The sequence below is a fragment of the Apodemus sylvaticus genome, chromosome 12 (assembly GCF_947179515.1).
Source record: "Apodemus sylvaticus chromosome 12, mApoSyl1.1, whole genome shotgun sequence".
Lineage (NCBI taxonomy): Eukaryota > Metazoa > Chordata > Mammalia > Rodentia > Muridae > Apodemus > Apodemus sylvaticus.
The window spans coordinates 11,599,680-11,622,165 of record NC_067483.1 but is presented as its reverse complement, the minus strand read 5'-3'; positions in this window follow the sequence as shown (position 1 = coordinate 11,622,165).

Below are 22,486 nucleotides of genomic sequence, written 5' to 3'. Positions count from 1 at the left end.
TTTAGAGATTCATTGAACAAATGCAGGATCAGTCCCTTCACCTGAATATTTCCTAGTGACTGTAAAGTGATCATTCTATTATCACTGAAGAGTTAGTTTGTCCTTCTGATTTCATCATTCATGCTTTTGAGACCTGACAAAAATTATTGAATTCTTTTAAGATATGTCTTAGAGCTTCCTGAGCTTTGACCAAAACAAGATATTTAAAGATATATGACGTCAGGCACTGCATCATTGAACAGATCCACCATGATCCAAATGAAAACAATTTGAGTGTAGTAGATACCTGTGGCTGGCTGTGGTTGTCTGCCAGTTATAAGCAGCTGCAATTTACCCTCAAAAAGCAATTATACACCGGGCCATTGTGCTGGCTACAAGTTGCTGTTTGGTGCCTTTCTTAGCATTCTTTAACTTACTTGTTGAAACAAGGTTTCTTACTAATTATATAGCTCACAGATTGACTAGTAAGACTCTTGCATGTCCCTATACTTGACTGATAATGCTGGGATTTTAAGCATGCCCTAGCATACTCAATGGTTTTATGTGAGTTTTAAGCCTCCAACATGAGTTCTCATGCTTGAATTAACTCATATGACACCATCAGATTAAGGAGATTAATATAGTATATCAAATGAGAGGCTAAAGCAAATCCAAATGAAAGCATTTATTTGTTGAAATTTAGTGTTTGACATATATATTTAGTTTAGAAATGTCATTTATAAAGAGTTGATAAAAGAAGGTGAAGAAATTACTAAAGTCTGCTGGCTTATATTTTCCAAAACATATTTTAATAAGAGTACTTAAATGCTTTAACCTTCCTTCCAGCACATCACCATCAGAGGTAAAAAAAAAAAATGTATAATAGGGTAAAGGAAAATGAGAACTTATTTAGAAATAATTTTAACAGTGAACCCAATCAGTGTTGTTCAGTTCAGTTCAAAGGTATCAGCAACTCCAGCTCAATCCACTTACAAGCTCCTTTTACAAATCATTAATGGAATTTCAATAAAGAAAAACTGTGATCTCTGCCAATTGAACAAGTGTTCAGAGAAGTTGCAAGAAGCTGCTGAAACACCATTAGAAGTTGTTGTTGGGTTTCTGTATATGAAGTCACAACAAATGAAGATAAAAAAAATAGTGGTAAATTGAACCACAATATACAATATCCTCAATGAAACTAACCTCAACAAAGCTCAATAAAGACCAGAATTTAGTGGTATGGTGATCTAATACAATAGCATTATCCACTTTCAATTTGCTTATATTTATGCCTTTTCCATACATCTTGTGTTCTCTCAAGTGTCTGTTCTAGCAAACCATTATACGTCCAGTTTCTAGGCAATTCCTCCATACCACCATCTGTTTTCTCTCAGCAAAACATCCTCTCACATGTCTGCTTCAGCAAAAACACCTTTTCCTAAGACGGTTTGCAGAAAACATAACATGATACAACTGAGTCTCCAAAGAAACAGCAAATTTACTCTTCACAAGCTACATCTTTATAATGAACAAGGACTAGACATATTGGTTAAGAGAAGGTAACTCTTTTGAACAAAAAAATAGATTGAGTTCCTAGACTTCACTTTAGGTGGGTTATAATTTCTTGTAACGCCAGCTAAAAGAAATTCCAAGTCCTATACTGGAATTTGTAGCCTCTTTCACTTTTTTTGTTTGCTTGTTTGTTTTAGTATTTTTATTGAATATATTCTTCATTTATATTTCAAATATCATACCCTTCCTAGTTCCTCCTCCCTCAAAATCCCCAACCCATACTCCCTCCCCCTACCTCCAAGAATATGCTCCTTAACACAACACATACACACAACCACTCCTCTTCGATTTCTCCATGCTCAGACATCTATTGAGCCTTCACAGGACCAAGGACCTCTCTTTCCACTGATGCCCAACAAGGCATTCCTCTGCCACTCTTTTAGCTGGTACCATGTGTACCCCTTGTATGATGGCTTAGTCCCTGGGAGCACTGGTGCATCTCGTTGGCCAACATCATCTTTCTTTCCATGGTACTGCAAAACCACAAACCTCCTCCACTCCTCATTCCAACACCTCCATTGGGAACCCTTTACTCAGTCCAATGGTTGACTAGTAGTATCTACCTCTGTATCTGTAAGATTACATATCTGGCAAGGCCCCTCCAAAAGAAAACCATAACAGGCTTCTTTTGGTATGTAATTCTTGTCATCCATAATAGTTTCAGGGTGTGGTGACTATTTATAGAATGAATCACCAGGTAGGACAGGCTATGGGTGGCTTTTCCTTCAGAATCTGCTCTACACTTTGTCTCCATAGTTGTTCCTGTGAGTATTTTTTTCCCTATTCTCAGAGGAACCAAAGCACCTCTACTTTGGTCTTCTTTCTTCTTGAGATTCCTGTAGTCTGTGAATTGTATCTTGTTTATTCTGAACTTTGGGTTAATATCCACTTACCAATAAATGCATATCATGTGTGTTCTTTGACATTGGGTTACCTCATTCAGGATGACACTTTTTAGTTCCATCCACTTGCCTAAGAATTTCATGAATTCATTGTTTTTAATAACTGAACAGTGATCCATTGTGGATATATATCACAGATTCTGTATCTGTTGAAGGACATCTGACTTCTTTCCAACTTCTAGATATTATAAATAAGGAAGCTATGAACATAGCAGAGCATGCGCCCTTATTACATGTTGGAGCATCTTTTGGATATATGCCCAGGAGTGGTATAGCTGGGTCTCATATCCTGACAACACTATGTCTAATTTTCTGAGGAACTGTCAAACTGATTTCCAGAGTGATTTTACCAGCGTAAAATCCCACCATCCATGGAAAAGTGTTCCACTTTCTTCACATCCCACCAGCATCTGCTGTCCCCAGAGTTTTTCATCTTAGACATCCGGGCTGGTGGGAGGTGGAATCTCAGGGATGTTTTGATTTGCATTTCCCTGATATCTAAGGGTGCTGAACATTTCTTTAGGTACTTCAGGGTCTTTTGAATTAAACAAGGAATTTTCAAATGAGGAAACTCAAATGGGTTATTTGACACTCTGCTGTCTAACTTTTTGAGTTCTTTGTGTGCATTCGATAATAGCCTTCATTGAATGTAGGATTGGAAAAGATCTTTTCCCAATTTGTTGGTTGCAGTTTTGTGCTATGGACAGTTTCATTTGCCTTACAGAAGCTTTGTTGTTTTATGATATCCCTTTTGTTGATTCTTGTTCTTAGAGCTTAGGCCATTGGTGATCTATTCAGAAACTTTCCCCTTGTGCCCATGTGTTAAAAGTTCTTCCACACTTTCCCCTCTATAAGTTTTAGTGTATCTGGTTTTATGTGGAGGTCCTTGATTCACTTGGACTTGAACTTTGTTTAAGGAGATAAGAATGGGTAGATTTGCATTTATCAACATGCTGACCTCTAGTTTATTCAGCACCATTTGCTAAAAATGCTGTCTTTGTTTGAGCTGGAAGTTTTTAGCTCCTTTGTCAAATATCAAGTGACCTTAAGTATGTGCATTCTTATTTGGGTCTTCATTTCTATTCCTTTGATCTTCCTGTCTGTTTCTGTACCATACAGTTTTGTTTTGTTTTTTTCCTAATCACTATTGCTCTGTATTAGAACTATAGTTCAGTGATGGGGATTTCCCCAGGAGATCTTCTGTTTTGGAGAATAGTTTTTTGCTATCCTGGTTTTTTTTTGTTTGTTTGTTTGTTTGTTTTTTGCTTTTTGGTTTTTTTTTTTGTTTTTTTTATATACCAAATGAATTTGCATGTTGGTCTTTCTAGTTCTATGAAGAATTTATTTGGAGTATTGATGGAAATTCCATTGAATCTGTAGATTTCTTCTGGCAAGATGGCCATTTTTTTATATTAATCCTTCCAATCCATAAGCATGGGAGATGTTTCCATCCTCTGAGATCTTCTACAATATCTATCTTCAGAGGCTTGAAGTTCTTGTCATACAAATCTTTCACTTGTTTGGTTAAAATCACACCAAAGATGAATATTATTTGTGACTATTGTGAAAGGTATCATTTCCCTAATTTTTTTTCTCACCTTGTTTATCCTTTGAGTAGAAGAAGGCTACTGATTTGGTTGAATTAATTTTATATCCAGCCACTTTGCTGAGGTTGTTTATCAGCTTCAGGAGTTCTCTGGTAAAATTTTTGGGGTTGCTTAAATATACAATCCCAATATCTGCAAATAGTGAAACTTTGAATTCTTCCTTTCCAATTTATGTACCTTTGAAGTCTTTTTGTTGTCTAATTGCTCTGGCTAGGACTTCAAGTACTATATTGACTAGATAGGGAGAGAGTGGGCAACTTTGTCTAGTCCCTGATTTTAGTGGGATTGCTTCAAGTTTCTTTCCCTTTATTTTGATGTTGGCTACCAGTTTACAGTATATTGCTTTCACTACATTTAGATATGGGCCTTGAATTCCTGATCTCTCCAAGACTTTTATTGTGAAGGGATGATGAATTTTGTCAAAAGCTTTTTCAGCAACTAATGAAATGACCATGTTTTTTTTTTTCTTGGAATTTGTTTATGTAGTGGATTACATTTATGGATTTCCATATTTTGAACCTGCTAGATCATGGTGGATTACTGTTTTGATGCAGTCTTAGATTCAATTGGCCAGAATTTTGCTGAATATTTTTGTATCAATGTTCATAAGGGAGATTGGTCTGAAATTCTGCTTCTTTGTTCAGTCTTTGTTTGGTTTAGGTATAAGCATTATTGTGGATTCGTAGAATGAATTAGGTAGTATTCCTTGAGTTTCTAATTCATGGAATAATTGTAAGAGTATTAGTATTAGCACTTCTTTGAAGATCTCATAGAATTCCCCACCAGATGGGTTCATCTGGTCCTGGGCTTTTTTGTTGTTATTGTTGGGAGATGATTAACTGCTTCTATTTCCTTAGGACTTATGAGACTATTTAGATGGTTTATCTGTCACTGTTTTAATGTTGACACCTGGTATGTATCTAGAAAATTGTCCATTTTGTCCAGATTTTCCAGTTTTGATGAGTATAAGCTATTTAGTTGGATCTGATGATTATTTGGATTTCCACAGTTTTTTTTGTTATGTTTCCGTTTTCGTTTCTGATTGTATTAATTCGGGTAGTGCATCTGAGCACTCTGGTTGGACTGGTTACGGGTTTGTCTATCTTGTTGACTTTCTCAAAGAATCAGCTCTTGCTTTTGTTGAATTTTGTATCGTTCTTTTTCTTTCTATTTGGTTGATTTCAGCCCTAACTTTGATTATTTCCTGAGGTCTAATACTCTTGGATATATTTGCTGCTTTTGCTTCTAGAACATTTAGGTGTGTTTTCAAGCTGTTAGTATAAGCTCTTTCCATTTTCTTTTTGGAGGCACTTAGAGATATGAGTTTTCCTATTAGTACTGCTTTCATTGAGTCCCATAAGTTTTGGTATGACATCTGATCAGTTTCATTAAATTCTAAACAACTCTTTAATTTCTTTCTTTGTCAAGCTATCACTGACTAGAGAATTGCTTAGCAACCATGTCTATACATGTTTTCTGTTGTTTTTGTTTGAACTTAAGACCAGCCTTACGCCATGGTGATCTGATAGGGTGCATGGAATTATTTAGATATTCCTGTATCTGTTGGGGCCTGTTTTGTGACCAATTATATGGTCAGTTTTGGAGAAGATACCATGTGGTGCTGAGAAGAAGATATATTCTTTTGCTTGAGGATGGAATGTTCTAAAAATATCTGTTAGATCTATTTGGTCCATAACGTTAGTTAGTTTCACTGTGTCTCTGCTTAGTTTTTTTTTCTCTGATATGTCTATTGAGGAGAGTGGGCTGTTGAAGTCTCCCATTAAAATTGTTTGGGGTGCAATGTGTACTTTGAGTTTTAGTAAAGTTTGCTTTATAAATGTTGGTGCCCTTGCATTTGGAGCATCTATGTTCAGAATTGAGAGCTCATCTTGGTAGATTTTTCCTTTGACAAGTATGAAGTGTTCCTCCTTACCTTTTCTGACAACTTTTGATTGAAAGTCTATTTTATCCAATATAAGTATGGCCACCCCCACTTGTTTCTTTGTATCATATGCTTGGAAAATTGTTTTCCAACTTTTGACTCTGAGGTAGTGACTGTATTTGTCACTGAGGTGGGTATTTTGTATATAGCAAAATGTTGGGTCCTGTTTAAGAATCCAGTCTGTTAGTCTATGTCTTTTTATTGGGGAATTGAGACCATTGATGTTAAGAAATATTAAGAAAACATGATTGCTGCTTAATTTTATTTTTGTTGTTAAAGGTGGCATGCTGCTTGTGTGGCTATCTTCTTTTGGGTTTGTTGAAAGAAGATTACATTTTTGCTTTCTCTAGGGTGTAGTTTTCTGCCTTTCATTGGTATTTTCCACCCATTATCCTATGAAGTGATGGGCTTGTGGAAACATATTGTGTAAATTTGGTTTTGTCGTGGAATTTCTTATTTTATCCTTCAATGGTAATTGAGAGTTTTGCTTGGTATAGTAGCCTGGGCTACATTTATGTTCTCTTAGGGTCTACATGACATGTGCCCAGGATCTTCTAACCTTCACAGTTTCTGGTGAGAAGTCTAGCATAATTTTGATAGTTTGGCCTTTGTGGGTTACTTGACCTTTTTCCCTTAGTGCTTTTAATATTCTTTCTTTGTTTAGTGCCTTTGATGTTTTGATCATTATGTGTCCAGAGAAGTTTCTGTTCTTTTTTTTTTTTTTTTTTCCGAGACAGGATTTCTCTGTGTAGCCCTGGCTGTCCGGGAACTCACTCTGTACACCAGGCTGGCCTTGAAATCTCAGAAATCCGCCTGCCTCTGCCTCCCAGAGTGCTGGGATTACAGGCATGTGCCACCACCGCCCGGCCTGGAGTTTCTGTTCTGGTCCAGTCTTTTTGGAGTTCTGTAGGCTTCTTGTATGTTCATGGGTATCACTTTCCTTAGGTTAGGGCAGTTTCCTTCTATAATTTTGTTGAAGATATCTGCTGGCCTTTAAGTTGCAACTCCTTGCTCTATTTTATACCTACAATCCTTAAATTTGGTCTTCTCATTGTGTCCTGGATTTCCTGGACATTTTGGGTTATAAGCTTTCTGTCTTTTGCATTTTCTTTGACTTTTGACTCAATGTTTTCTATGGTATCTTCATTTCTTGAAATTCTTTCTTCTATCTCTTTTATTTTGTCATTGATGCCTGCATCTATGACTCTGAAATTCTTTTCAAGGTTTTCTACCTCCAGAGCAGTCTCATTTTGTGATTTCTTTATTGTTTCTATTCTCCCATTTTTATATCCTGGATAGTTTTGTTCAGTTCCTTCACTTGTTTTTGGTGTTTTCCTGAAACTATTTTTTCATTTTCATTGTTTAATGTTTAGAATCTCATACATATATACAATGGAACATGATCATATCTACTCCCTATTTTCCCCACCAATTCTTTCTATATCCTCCTTTAAGATAGCCCCATCCTAACTTTCAAGTTATCTCTTTGTTTGGTTGGTTTTGATAACCCACTAACTCTATTTAATGTTGTCCATATGTGTATTACTGTACAACTTTCTACTTGAACAATGGACACTTAACTATCAATAATTTTTCTTTTTCCAGATACTATCAACTGCCAATAGTCATCAGTAAGAAATAGGGCCTATAGAGACATCCTCGATCTATTTTAGAATTTGGGCTGGATTGATCTTGTGAAGATCATGAACAAGCAACCAGAGCTGTATGAGTTTATGTGAGACTTCCTTTAATGGAAAAAACTATCTCTTTTCAGCTCTTTTGAGTGGGAATGATGCTTTATTTTGTGTTAGTACTGAAAAGGTTTGAATTGATATTTTTATGAAGGTTTTCTATTTTGATTACTTGATGTTTCTTCAATTTATTTTTTAAATGATCTTTGTATTTCTTTAAAAAAGAAAATGTCTTTTTTATTGAATATAATCTTCATTACATTTCAATGGTAAAACCTTTCCCAGTATCCCTCTTTTACAAAAACCCCGATCCCTCCTCCTACCCCCACCTCTAAGTTTCTGCCACAACAGAAAGTACCTCTTTTATTCTGATGCATATGCCATCACATAGATTCATATATAAAAACATAATTAGAAACATTAAAAATCATTATTTTAACATCTGTGTTGTGAATTTTCAAACTAGTTTGCCTTGTTTGTTATAAAATTACACCAGGCTCTTTTTTTTTTTTTTTTTTTTTTTGTACCATTTTTTATCACAATACTGATTTTTTTTGGCTTCTTTCATTATTTTATTTTATTAGATATATTCTTTATTACATTTCAAATATTATCCACTTTCCTGGTCCACCCTCCCTTGAAAATCCCATAAGCCACCTCCCCTTACCCAATCAATACCCCTCCCCCTTGTCTGTCCTCTACATCAAGTCTGATTTTTAATAATTGCAAGGTCTTGACCTGAATCTTCCTACTTATATAAAAAAGGGAAAGGGACAGATTGGATTGGAAAGCTGACCTGTAGCAGACTCCAAGGGCTATTGAAACAATGATATGTTTTATAGTTTCATTCATAAGCAATATTTCAACATTTCACATCCTGGGTTCATAAAAAGCTATTTCTGGCCTTCCTGCATACCTTGTCATCTGATGAGTAACCTTCCTTTGCATTCTGGAGAAGAGGTGGCAAAGCACAGTTTTTCTCAAAAAAGATGATGCAGACTTTGATGTACTGTTATTTTATTTCCCTTTTTCATTTTCTTCCTGTGACAATATTTCAATTTGTAGGTAATTCAATGACACAATGAATGTTTCATCAGACTCCTGATATTTTTATTTAAAATTAAATATTTCTATAAATTTCAAATAAACTTTTGTGTAAATACTTAAATTTGCACAAGAATATATTCTATTTTTCATTATTTCACAGCAGTCTAAAGTTTATGCTTTGCATGTTTACAACTGTATATTGTCTGTATGTCCCTGGGTCCACATATATGTTATGGACCTTGTGCACATGTTTTCCTATAGCCATGAGGGCAAAATATTGGTATTTGTTATTTTGCTTGATCACTATCTTTCTTATTTATTGAGGCAGAAACTGCTTGCTTAGGGTATCCTATATCTCTGCCATCCTGCAAGTGCACATAGGCCATTATGTCTGCTAAATATTTAGGAGATCATGGCATTCACACTCAGACCTTCATATTTAAATGTTGTAGTGGTTGGTTTTGTGTGTCAATTTGACAAAAACTGGAGTTAATACAAAGTAAGGAACCTCCATTGAGGAAATTCCTCCTTGAAATGTAGCTGTAAGGCATTCTTTCAATTAGTTTTCAATGGAGGAGAGCACATCCCCGGGGTGGTGGTCTTTGATTACATAAAAAGGCAAGCTGAGCAAGGCAAGGGTAGGGGTTGGGAGCAGTCCAGTAAACTCCCTCCACCTGGATGGCCTCTTACTTCTTGATCATGGTGTTTTGAGCAGGAATACAAATCCTGACTAAGGTAAAAGCAAGACTGAGCCATCTTCCCATTGCTGTATTTTACTTTTTATTATTATTATTAAAATTGCAAAGGCAATAAGGTAAAACTATTGCAAGTGGCTAACTTATATAGAAGAATAGGGGTATTTCAAATACAGGAAATGCTCAGGTCTGCTTCCATATTTGAAGAGAGTGTGTTAAAGGGAAACATCTCCTGTGAATCATCTCCTAAACTCGTTGCCTCATGTGGCCTGGGTGTGCCTGTGGTGCCATAACTGCTAGTGTGTCATCAACATGAAAATTGGGCTTCATATAATTCTTGGATATTGGATGGTTGATGCAGAGGCTCACAAGAACATTCAAGTGGCAGATGGCCACAGGTCTGTGAGACGGGTAGTCATAGCATGGCAAGTGAACACCAGCTGGACAACTCCTTTGATAATGGCTTCTAGTGATTTTTTTTCTTGTTTTGTGTATATTTGTGTTTTCATTTTTTTTAAAAAAAGATTTCTCTTGATCTCTGCTTCTTGGAAATAGAATAGAAGGAGTTAGGCTATATTCACATGTTTTATTTTCCTATCAGGGCACTCTGATTTTGATGTATACTCATGTTTTCCTATGTATTAAAAATTGATTTATCAATTTATTTAATACAGAACTTGTTCTGGGTTCTTTTTCCCAGACTGTCCAGGGTGATTACTTTTTTGTCATTAAGGGATGCTCAATTATATTTTATTTAGATAAAATCAGATAAATTTAGATAAAATTTTATTTAGTTAAATCATTTGATTATAAAGTGCAATTACCCCATCCAAGTCTTTATAAAAGAAAAGAAGAATGATAAACAATTTCTCCCAGTTCAAAGTCATTTGTTTGGAAACAGTGAAGACATTTTAAATATGTATCTCTGAGTAATACCCTATGGCCTCTAGCTCATTGTCTTAGATTCTCTTCTCTTTCAGTGATAAACTACTCTGACCAAATGGAACATAAAGATGAAAGAGTTTATTTTAGCTCCCATTGTAGTGAGCAAAGAGAGGAGCAGTCAGTCTCATACACATTAATGAGCAGAAAGTAACGAATGCATGCATGCTTTGAATTTATCTTGTTTACTCTTATATGCTCCTAGCCCAATGCCCAAGAAAGTGTTGCCTAATTACAGGCTGGGTCTTCTAATGTCTATTAAGACAATAAAATAAGTTCCAATTATGGTCGCCAAGAAAATATCTACTCTAGATAATCCCTGAGACTCCCACCATGGGTCATCCTATATGGGGCCATTGAAAATTCAAACTTTTATGTGGAAAGGAGAAATGAGACAGGATGAGTTTACACTATCACCATTATAAGCAAGCTGCTTCATCGACTTCACAATTTGTAGTTATTCCCTAGAACTAGCTATCAATACTGAGTTAAAATTAGCTTATAAACTCTGGTATTGAGAAATGCCTTAAGGGTTGTGTTGGACCTTAGCCTGGTCTTACAGCAACAGTGTGACCCTCAGTCGATTTTTGCAAACTGTCCTGGCCATTTCCATTGCAGAATAACTCAGCAAGACCTGTCCTTATCATTTCCTCTACAGAGTGACACAGCTCCACCTACATGGCCTGGTTGAACCCGTGCCTGGTTGGCAACTGCTGATGTAGAAGGCAACTGCTGATGTAGAATAACATCATAGACCCCACCAGATCACTACATAGCTGTAGCTATCTGGTCCCTAAAAGCTAGAGACTGATGCAAAAAAGCAAATTCTTGTTTCCACAAGAATCCCTGCTTGGTGGAGTCGCTGATATTCCACTTATTCTCTCCTCATAGCTTCCTGCTGGCCAAAAGCCGACAGGCTTTACCTCATTTGATGCTCTTCCAGAATGCAGCTTACAAATGCCTAAAACTCCAACTCCAGGGATCCAATACCCTGACTCTTCTGTCCCTCACATACATAAATATTCCCTGACCCGTCCAGCAGGTCCAGTTATTCCAGGGTCCTGAAGAGGCAATACCTGAGTGTCAAAAATGGGGGAAGAGAGAAAGGAAGCCAAGCACACTAAGAAAGTCAAAGTCAGTCTGGGTTGTATCAAGGCCTCATTTAATGTCAGGGAGGTAAATGAGTTTTAAGGCTTACAGAGAAGGAATTGACCTTCACACAAGAACAAAGGAGGGAAGGGTGGAGACACCCCTAGCAATGGAAGAAGGAAGCGAAGAGGTCATCCGGTGGGGACACCCGGAGTTAACACCAGCAGGAACATTCCACAGTTAGGGCAGGAACATCTTGTGGTATTCTCAGGAATCTCCTTGCACCAATAGCTCATGGGGAAGGCTCTAGTTAATTGTTCTCATATTTTAGCAGTCACCACCTTAGGGCCGTGAGTAAGCATTAAATCTGAATAGCTCAGGACAGCTTCCCACAATTCCTAGACAACTACATAATGTAAAAAAAAACAAAAAAATTAAACCCACCGAAGCTCCATGTAGTAGACTCATACCTGTCAGGCTTTGCCTTATCTTATACCAGAATCACTCCTCTTGTCCTCTTTGAAAAGATATTCCCCTGTTTAAAGACTTCACCAGCTAGGTAATGACCTTTGGATTAATTGTTTTTTCTTTCCATTGATTTTTTTTTCACATTCTTCCCTGGTATATTCTAAGCTTTCTTTAATTAGTTTTCACCATTGTGCCTCATAATATCTATATTAGGAAATTTTATTTTATAATTGCATTCACAAATAATTAATGTCTCATAATTTATAGTCTACAAAAGTAGAGACATTACTTTTTTTAATCTTTGACCACCCAGCTTCTAATACACTTCTAAACAATGAAGTAACTACTGTTTCCTGCATTAATGAAGGATCAAATAAGCATATAAACTAATGCAGCATTTTTGCTTCATTAATTGGAAACCTTATTATTAACAAGTTGTATATACAATCTTAAAAAAGTAACTGACACAATAATACAATTTTAAGTTAATAAACGATATTCTTAATATGCTGAAATGTTGGTAGTGTACTGAGAACCAAAAGGATTAGAAGTGATTCTAATCAGTAGTATACAGAACCTTGATAATGCATTCTTAGTCATCTTAACCCTAAAGTAAATACTGTGAGAAAGTGAGTGTTATGGTACATATTTGTAACTTTTTTGATTACTGTGTATACCTTGTTTGCATTATTCAACCACAAAACAGTAGATAATTCTTTAAAAAATGCACCATCAAAAAGATACTTAAATTCTGGAATGGATGAACATAACTCTAATCTTGAGAGAGTGTTTGTTCACCTTATGAAGACAGAGTCTCACAGTATACATATTGGAGATTAGTGGCTATATTGAAATATGAATAGCAACAATCTCTACATTGGGCAAAGAGGAGAGAAAACCATAAAGGAATAACATTTAAAAAAGAAAAGAATTTGGCTTATGCTTTATGAAGAATTGAGAGAAATGGAAATGCCTAGGCTGTTCTGGAATATCCTGTAATTAAGAGTTTACCACTGAAGTGAATGACTTCTATCCTTCCTTAAATAAAGCCTTTATAATACTTGCTACAATATGGTTTTTCTTATCTATGTACTTCAGTGAGTGAACCCCATCCTTGTCTTTATTCTGTTGTATGGAACTAAGGTTTTATTTATTTATTTATTTATTTATTTATTTATTTATTTATTTATTTATTTATTTATTTATCTATCTATCTATCTCTCTATCTATTTTTTAAGATTTCTTTATATTTATTATTATTATTTTCTATATTTTTTGTTTACATTCCAAATTATTTTTCCTTTTCCAGATACCCCATTCTCCTAAGTTCCATAAGCCCTCTTCCCTCGGCCAGTTTCCAAATCAACCTCCTCCCACTCCTCTTTACTAGTGATCCCCTACAATGCTGCTTCAAGCCTTTCCCAGACCCAGGCCCTCTCGTTCCTTCTTCTTGGGAGTGATTTGATATGTTGTTTGTGTTTTGGGTATTCTGAGCTTCTGGGCTAAAATCCACTTATCAGTGATGGCATTCCATGTATGTTCTTTTGTGAATGAGTTACCTCACTTAGGATGATATTTTCCAGTTCCAACCATTTGCTTAAGAATTTCATGAATTCATTGTTTTAATTGATATAAATATTAAATATTTTTCCATTGTGTAAATACACCACATTTTTTGTATTCATTCTTCCATTGAGGAACATGTGGGTTCTTTCCAGCTTCTGGCTATTGTAAATAAAACTGCTATGAACATAGTCGAACATGTGTCCTTATTGCATGCCAGGGAATCCTCTGGGTTTATGCCCAGGAGTGGTATAGCAGGGTCCTCCAGAAGTGCCATGCTCAATTTTCTGAGGAACCACCAGACTGATTTCCAGAGTGGTTCTACCATCTTACTATACCACCAGCAGTGGAGGAGTGTTCCTCTTTCCCCACATCCTTGCTGTTCCTCTTTCTCCTTGCTCCAACACCTGCTCTCTCCTGAGTTTTTAATCTTAGCCATTTTTACTGGGGTGAAGTGAAATCTCAGGGTTGCTTTGATTTGCATTTCCCTAATGACTAATGATGCTGAACATTACTTAAGGTGCTTCTCAGCCACTTAAATTTCTTCAGGTGAAAATTCTTTGTTTAGCTCTGTACCCCATTTTTAATAGGGTTATTTGGCTCTCTGAAGTCTAACTTCTTGAGTTCTTTGTATATATTGGGTATTAACCCTCTTTCAGATGTAGGGATGGTGAAGATCTTTTCCCAATTTGTTGGTTGCCATTTTGTCCTTTTGAAGGTTTCCTTTGCCTTACAGAAACTTTGTAATTTTATGATGTTCCATTTGTCCATTCTTTATCTTAGAGCATAAGCTATTGGTGTTCTGTTCAGGAACATTCCCCCTGTGCCCATGTCCTCAAGAGTTTTCCCCAGTTTCTTTTCAATTAGCTTCAGTGTGTCTGGTTTCATGTGGATGTCCTTGGTCCACTTGAAGTTGAGCTTAGTACAAGGATATAAGAATGGATCTATTCACATTCTTCTGCATGCTGACCTCCATTTGAACCAGCACCATTTTTTGAAAAGGCTATCTTTTATTTCCCACTGGATGTTTTCAGCTCCTTTGTGGAAGATCAAGTGACCTTAGGTGTGTGGGTTTATTTCTGGGTCTTCAATCCTATTCCATTGATCCATGTGACTGTCACTGTACCAATACCATGAAGTTTTTAACACTATGGCTCTGTAGTACTACTTGTGGTCCAGGATACTGATTCCCCCAGAAGATTTTTTACTGTTGAGAATAGTTTTAGCTATCCTGGGTTTTTTCTTTATTCCAGATATCTTTTCAATATAGTACTTGAGGTACTAGCTAGAGAAATTAGACAACACAAGGAGTTCAAAGGGATACAAATTGGAAAGGAGGAAGTCAAACTATCACTATTTGCAGATGATATGATAGTATACCTAACCAACCCCAAGACTTCCACCAGAGAACTCCTATAGCTGATAAACAGCTTCAGCAAAGTAGCTGGTTATAAAATCAACTCAAACTAATCAGTAGCCTTCGTATATTCAAAGGTTAATCAGGCTGAGAAAGAAATTAGGGAAATGACACCCTTCACAATAGCCACAAATAATTAAAGTATCTTGGTGTGACACTAATCAAACATATCAAAGATATGTATGACAACAACTTCAGGTCTCTGAAGAAGGAAATTGAAGAAGACCCCAGAAAATCGAAAAATCTTCCATGCTTGTGGATTGGAAGGATTAATATAGTTAAAATGGCCATCTTACCAAAATTAATATACAGATTCAGTGCAATCCCCATCAAAATCCCACCTCAGATATTCAGAGTAAGAATTGAAGTTTGAGATTCCATTCTAGATCACCTCTTTCAATTTGTACTTGTATATTTGTGTTGTATAGAATAGACACCATGCATCTTCTATATTATTAATCTTTTAATTTTCCTCATTGTGGATCAAGAACATTTATACAAATAATAGTTTAGATGAGGAAAAGGTGAGAAATTATAGTATGTCCCAAAGATACTTTTAATAGTTTGATATAAAGAACCTCAGTTTTACTTAACATTCCTCCCAATTGGTATATGAACACTCTGAAACACTGGGTTTGGAATTAAAAAAAAAAGATAAAAAATATCCACAGGGTGGCACTGCCCTTGCTGCCCTTTGATGCCAGACACTTTGGAATTTATGTTGTCTCAACTGTAGGATGACATAAAATTCAATCTATCTTTCAACGGAGTCATAAAGAGAAAATCAACAAGGCATGCATAATTTGTAAGAAAAATTTACAAATTCAATGAAAATGAAGGCCCAACACACTCTAACTTTTGAGATACAAGAAAAGTTCTTTTAACATCTTTTTAGGCAGTTCCTAAGAAAACTGGACATGACACTTCTAGAGGACACTGCTGTACCTCTCCTGGGCATATACCCAGAGAATTCCCCAGCATCCAATAAGGACACATCCTCCACTATGTTCATAGCAGCCTTATGTATAATAGCCAGAAGCTGGAAAGAACCCAGATATCTCTCAATGGAATAATGGATACAGAAAATGTGGTATATATACACAATGGAGTACTATTCAGCAATTAAAAACAATGAATTCATGAATTTTTTAGGCAAATGGATGGAGCTGGAGAACATCCTAAGTGAGGTAACGCAATCACAAAAGAATACACATGGAATGCAATCATTGGTAAGTGGATATTAATCAGTCCTGAAGCTCTGAATACTGAAATTACAATTAGCATATAAAATGATTCCCCATGAAGAAGTAAGAAGAGGGCCCTAATACTGGAAAGGCTTGATCCAGCATTGTAGGGGTGTAGCAGGACAGAGAAAAAGAGGGGAAAGATAGGAGAATTGATGGAGAGAAGAGGACTTATGGGACATATGGGGATGGGGAAACTGGGAAAATGGAAAGCATTTGGAATATAAACAAAGAATATAAAAAATAAAAATATATAAAAATAAAAATAAAAATAAAAACAAACAAAAAATGGGAGAAAAGAAATTAAAACAGTTAAATAACTTGATATATATATGATTTTTGGTAAGATTAATAACATATAAGGAAATGTGATCGCAGATTGATTGGAGTGGAAACATTTGAAACTAGGTGACTCAGAAATTTATGTGCTTGAATACTTATGTTATATAAAAAATTTGTTATATATATATACAGTGCACATTGTATTAATTAAGAATATGACATAGTTTAATGGTACCATTCAGTATCTTGAAAAACTGTCCTGTTAAGTTTGGAGCTTGAATATCTTGCGAAATATATTTCTACAAGTGTATTTTCTGAGGAAAATGAAATAAGACTATCTTAAGCTTCAGTCTATCCTGAGATAAAGAGTCACACTTTGTTCAAAAAAAATTAAATGCTCCAAGAAATTTTCTGAAATTCCAGAAAGAAATTGATTAAATATATTGAAAGAGCTGAAGGTGGATCTAACCAGCTGGCTCAAGTGTGATTGTTACCAATCCTACACACCTTTGTTTGGTCATAGATACCATGTTATAGAAGCAGGTAACTGACACCTCTGGGTTGTCTTCAGACTTCCAAATGCTTAAAATAGTATATGCATATACAAACACACTAAATAAATAAATAGATTTGATGATTGATAATTTTCAGAGGCAGTAAAATGATATAAAAAGAAAAAAATCAATAATTCTTTTAAAAGATATGATGAATAGTGCTCAATGTATATACTTGATCTACAACAAAGCACGTGAGTGTCAGAAGAGAATTAAATGAGGGCTGATTTTTAAAAAACAAATAACAACATATTACAAAATTGAGTAGCCATGTGTTGAACTGAATTTGAGTCCATGAAATTAAATAAAATTTAAAGTATAACTAAAAAATCAAATCTGAGTGAAAGCACTAAAATGATGCATTTCAAGTTTAAAATATATGTTAACATGGCAAGAGAAAAGCAACTAAAACTATAATTAATGAAAGGCTGTTTGATTATGCTAACATTTGACTGTAGTTTTCAAATCAATAGCCAATACAAAGAATAAACCAAAGGGTTAATTGTTTACTATGATAATTCAGTGCCTTTGCTGAATTAAAATATTCTCAAAATGAAAAGAGGAGTAATGGTTCATTTTGGTTATCAGTTCATATTACAGAGTATCACTGAAGGAAAATCACTGATCACATGATATCCACATTTAAAACTAATGAGTTGTGAATTAATATTTGTGTGCTTTGTAGTCATCTCAGCTTCTCCTATCCAATAACTTCAGAGGCATGAGGGTTTCGAAAATATTTAGGTATTTGTTGGATCAAAACTCAATATTAGAATTCATAGAGTAGTATAGAGAAATCATTAAAATATTTAATAGTAATCGATTTGCTTTGAAGCTCTTATGTATTAAAAATAACATAAAGGTACATATGAAATTATATAATACTTTGAGATGATTGATATGAAAACAATGCATTAAAATATGTTCAAAATATCTGCAAATCTGCATTTCTAGTGATTCCATTTATACTCTTTCATGTGAGTATTATTTTCTGTGTAAGTTTTTTCTTCACTTTCCTTGCTCTTATTCTAATTCTCTGCCATCTGAAGATGTAGAACTTTCAGGCCTCCTGCACTTTGCCTGCCTAGATGCTGCCATGTCCTTTCCTTGATGATACTGGACTGAACCTCTGAACTTGCAAGCCAGCCCCAATTAAATGCTCTCCTTTATAAGACTTGTCTTGGTCACAGTGTCTGTACACAGGCATAAAACCCCAACTAAGACAGAATTTAGGCAGGGAGCTAGGGCAAGGGTCTAAAGTCCATGCCCACAGTGACACATCTACTCTAACAAGGCCACACATCCTAATAGGGCCACTCCCTAAGCCAAGCATAGACAAACCATCTCAGTACTCTTAGAAAATACTGAAAATAAGTCCACTAAAACTCTGGGGCACTAAGATTTTAATAAACCCAATGACAGTATTTGATTTCAATAAGTAGATAAAATATCTGGACAAGAAAAAGAAAAATATTACAGTTAAGTGAAATTAAGAATTAAATGGAAACAACACATATCAACAGAATATTCAAATCCAAAAACTAAGAACATGCATTGTAGTCAGCAACACATAGAAGCTTTTTCAAAACAAGCAATATCCAGAAACATAAAGCGAGTTTTAACTAACGTAAAAAGAAAGGACATGATCTCATGTATTCAATTGATCATTATTTGGTAAAACTTGAAAACAAAGGAAAACAGCAAACAAAGGTCTACTAAATATATAAACCCAAATATTCAGTAACTCTTTATTGAATAAAAGAATAAGAAAGAAATTGATAAATACTTTTTCTGGAATATACTAAAATTGAAAACACAGCACAATAAGATCTCTAGGAAATGTTAAAACTAAAAGAAGCCTAAGTCTAGCCCTTGTATGTTCTTTGGTAGGTGGTTCAATTTCTAAGAGTCCCAAGGGTCTGAATTAGTGGATTTTTGGTCTCTCTGTGGAGATCCTATCCCTGGAGGGACTGCTATCCTCCATCCTTTACTTCCATAAGAGTCACCAAGTTGCATTTACTGCCTAAATCAGCTGCTGAGTCAAGTCTTTCAGAGGACATACATTCTAAACTTCTGACTGCAAGAAAGCATAATACAATAACATTAATAGTTTTAGGGATTGGTGTTTATCCCTGGAATGAGTCTTGTATTGTTTTTGTTATTACCTGGCCATTCCCTCGGTTACTGCTCCATCAGTGGTCCCAGAATTTTCCGTAAAACTGGATGAATTTTGAGTCTTAACTTTTTTGGGTGGTTCATTATCCAAGTAGCTCCAATAGGGTTGCTGCCTGACTACAAGAAGTATATTTCTCTGTGCATATGTAGCAGATGTGCAGCTTGGTTTTCATGTAGGTCCTAAACAACTGTTGCTGGAACAATCACAAAAGCTTTTGCATATGTTCTTCTAGCTGGGCAGTCTTGCCTGACCTCATGCAGAAAGCATGAGCCTAGCCTCTCAGACACTTGATATACCATGGTCAGCAGATAGCCAGGGGTCAACCACCTACTCAGAGGAGTTGGAGTATGGAGGGAACGATTATGTGTATGGGTGACTATGAGAAGGACATTGAGCAGAGTGTAAAGTGAATTAGCAAAAACAAATATGCAAATAATGAAGGAAATCTGAGAGGAATTTAGAAGCTTAAGTATGCACATTAAAAATATATATAATGAACATAAACAAAGATTTTTTTTATTTGATGTATTCATTTCAAATGATTTCCCATTTTCTGGCACCCCACTCCCCACAAGTCCCAGAAGCCCTCTTCCCTCCCCCTGTTCCTCCATCAACTTCTTCCCACTTCCCTGTTCTGGTATTCCCCTATACTGTTGCATTGAGTCTTTCCAAAAAAAGGGGCCACTCCTCTGTTCTTTTTGGACATCTTTTAACATGTGGATTATTCCTTGGGCATTCCAAGTTTCTAGGTTATTATCCACTTATCAGTGAGTGCATACTATGACTGATCTTTTGAGACTGGGTTACCTCACTTAGTATGATGTTCTCCAGCTCCATCCATTTGTCTACGAATTTCATGAATTAATTTTTTGTAATGGCTGAATAGAACTCCATTGTGTAAATATACCACACTTTTTGTATCCATTCCTCTGTTGAGGGAAACCTCGGTTGTTTTCAGGTTCTGGTTACTACAAATAGGTCTGCTATGAACATAGTGGAGCATGTGCCCTTTTTACATGCTGGGGTATCCTCTGGGTATATTCCCAGGAGTGGTATAGAAGGGTCCTCCGGAAGTGCCATGCCCAGTTTTCTGAGAAACAGCCAGACTGATTTTCAAAGTCGTTGCATCATCTTACAATCCCACCACAAGTGGAGGAGTGTTCCTTTCTCCACACCCTTGCCAGCACCTGCTGTCTCCTGAGTTTTTGACCTTAGCCATTCTGACTGGTGTGAGGTAAAATCTCAGGGTTGTTTTGATTTGCATTTCCCTAATGATTAATGGTGTTGAACATTTCTTTTTTTTTAATTTTTTTTATTCGATATAATTTATTTACATTTCAAATGATTTTGAACATTTCTTAAGGTGTTTCTAAGCCCTCCAAAGTTCTTCATGTGAAAAATATTTGTTTAGTTCTGTTCCCCAGTTATTTGGTTCTCTAGGTTCTACCTTCTTGAGTTCTCTGTATATATTAGATATTAGCTCTCTGTCAGATTTAGAGTTGGTGAAGATCCTTTCCCAATCTGTTGGTTGATGTTTTGTCCTTTTGACAGTGTCCTTTGCCTTACAGAAACTTTGTAGTTTTGTGAGGTCCTATTTGTCAATTCTTGATCTTAGAGCATAAGCTATTGGTGTTCTATTTAGGAACTTTTCCCCTGTGCCCATGTCCTCCAGGGTCTTCCTCAGTTTCTTTTCTATTAGTTGCAGTGTGTCAGGTTTTATTTGGAGGTCCTTGATCCATTTGGAGTTGAGATTAGTACTAGGAGATCAGAATGGATCGATTCGCATTCTTCTGCACACTGACCTCCAATTGAACCAACAGCATTTGTTGAAAAGACTATCATTTTTCCACTGGATGCTTTCAGCTCCTTTGTCAAAGATCAAGTGACCATAGGTATGTGGGTTCATTTCTGGGTCTTCAATCCTATTCCATTGATCAGCTTGCCCAACATTGTACCAATACCATGCAGTTTTTATCACTATTGCTGTGTAGTGAAGTTTGAGGTCTGGGATACTGAATCCCCCTGAAGATCTTTTACTGTTGAGAATAGTTTTAGCTATCCTAGAATTTTTGTTATTCCAGATGAATTTGAGCATTGCTCTTTCTAGATCTATGAAGAACTGGGTTAGGATTTTGATGGGAATTTCATTGAATCTGTAGATTGCCTTTGGCAATATGGCCATTTTAACTATATTAATCCTGCCAATCCATAAGCATAAAAGATTTTTCCATTTTCTGAGATCTTCTTCGATGTCCTTCAGAGATCTGAAGATCTTGTCATATAGATCTTTCACTTGTTTGGTTAGAGTCACCCCAAGATACTTTATGCTGTTTGTGGCTATTATGAAGGGTGTCATTTCCCTAATTTCTTTCTCAGTCTGCTTATCCTTTGAGTAAATAAAGGTTACTGATTTGCTTGAGTTGATTTTGTAGCCAGCCACTTTGCTGAAGTTGTTTATCAGCTGTAGGAGTTCTCTAGCAGAGTTTTTTGGGTCACTTAAGTATACTATCATATCATCTGCAAATAGTGATAGTTTGACTTCTTCCTTTCCAATTTGTATCCCCTTGACCACCTTATGTTGTCTAATTGCTCTAGCTAGGACTTCAAGAACTATATTAAAAAGATATGGAGAGAGGGGGCAGTCTTGTCTAGTCCCTGATTTTAGTGGGATTGCTTCAAGTTTCTCTCCATTTAGTTTGATGTTGGCTACCAGTTTGCTGTATATTGCTTTTACCAAGTTTAGATATCGGCCTTGAATTATTGTCCTTTCCCAGACTTTTAGCATGAAAGGATGCTGAATTTTGTCAAATGCCTTTTCAGCATCTAATGAAATGATCATGTGTTTTTTTTTTCTTTGAGTTTGTTTATGTAGTGGATTGCATTGATGGATTTCCTTATATTGAACCATCCCTGCATCCCTGGTATGAAGCCTACTTGATCCTGGTGGATGATCATTTTGATGTGTTCTTGGATTCGGTGGGCAAGAATTTTACTGAGTAATTTTGCATCGATTTTCATAAGGGAAATTGGTCTGAAGTTCTCGTTCTTAGTTGGATCTTTGTGTGGTTTTGGTATCAGCATAATTGTGGCTTCGTAGAAAGAGTTGGGTAGTGTCACTTCTCTTTCAATTTGGTGGAATAGTTTGAAGAGTATTGGTGTTAAGTCTTCTTTGAAGGTCTGATAGAATTGTGTACTGAAACCATCTGGTCCTGTGCATTTTTTGGTCGGAAGTCTATCTATGACCCCTTCTACTTCTTTAGGGGTTATGGGTCTGTTTAGATGTTCTATTTGATCTTTGTTTAATTTTGGTATTTGG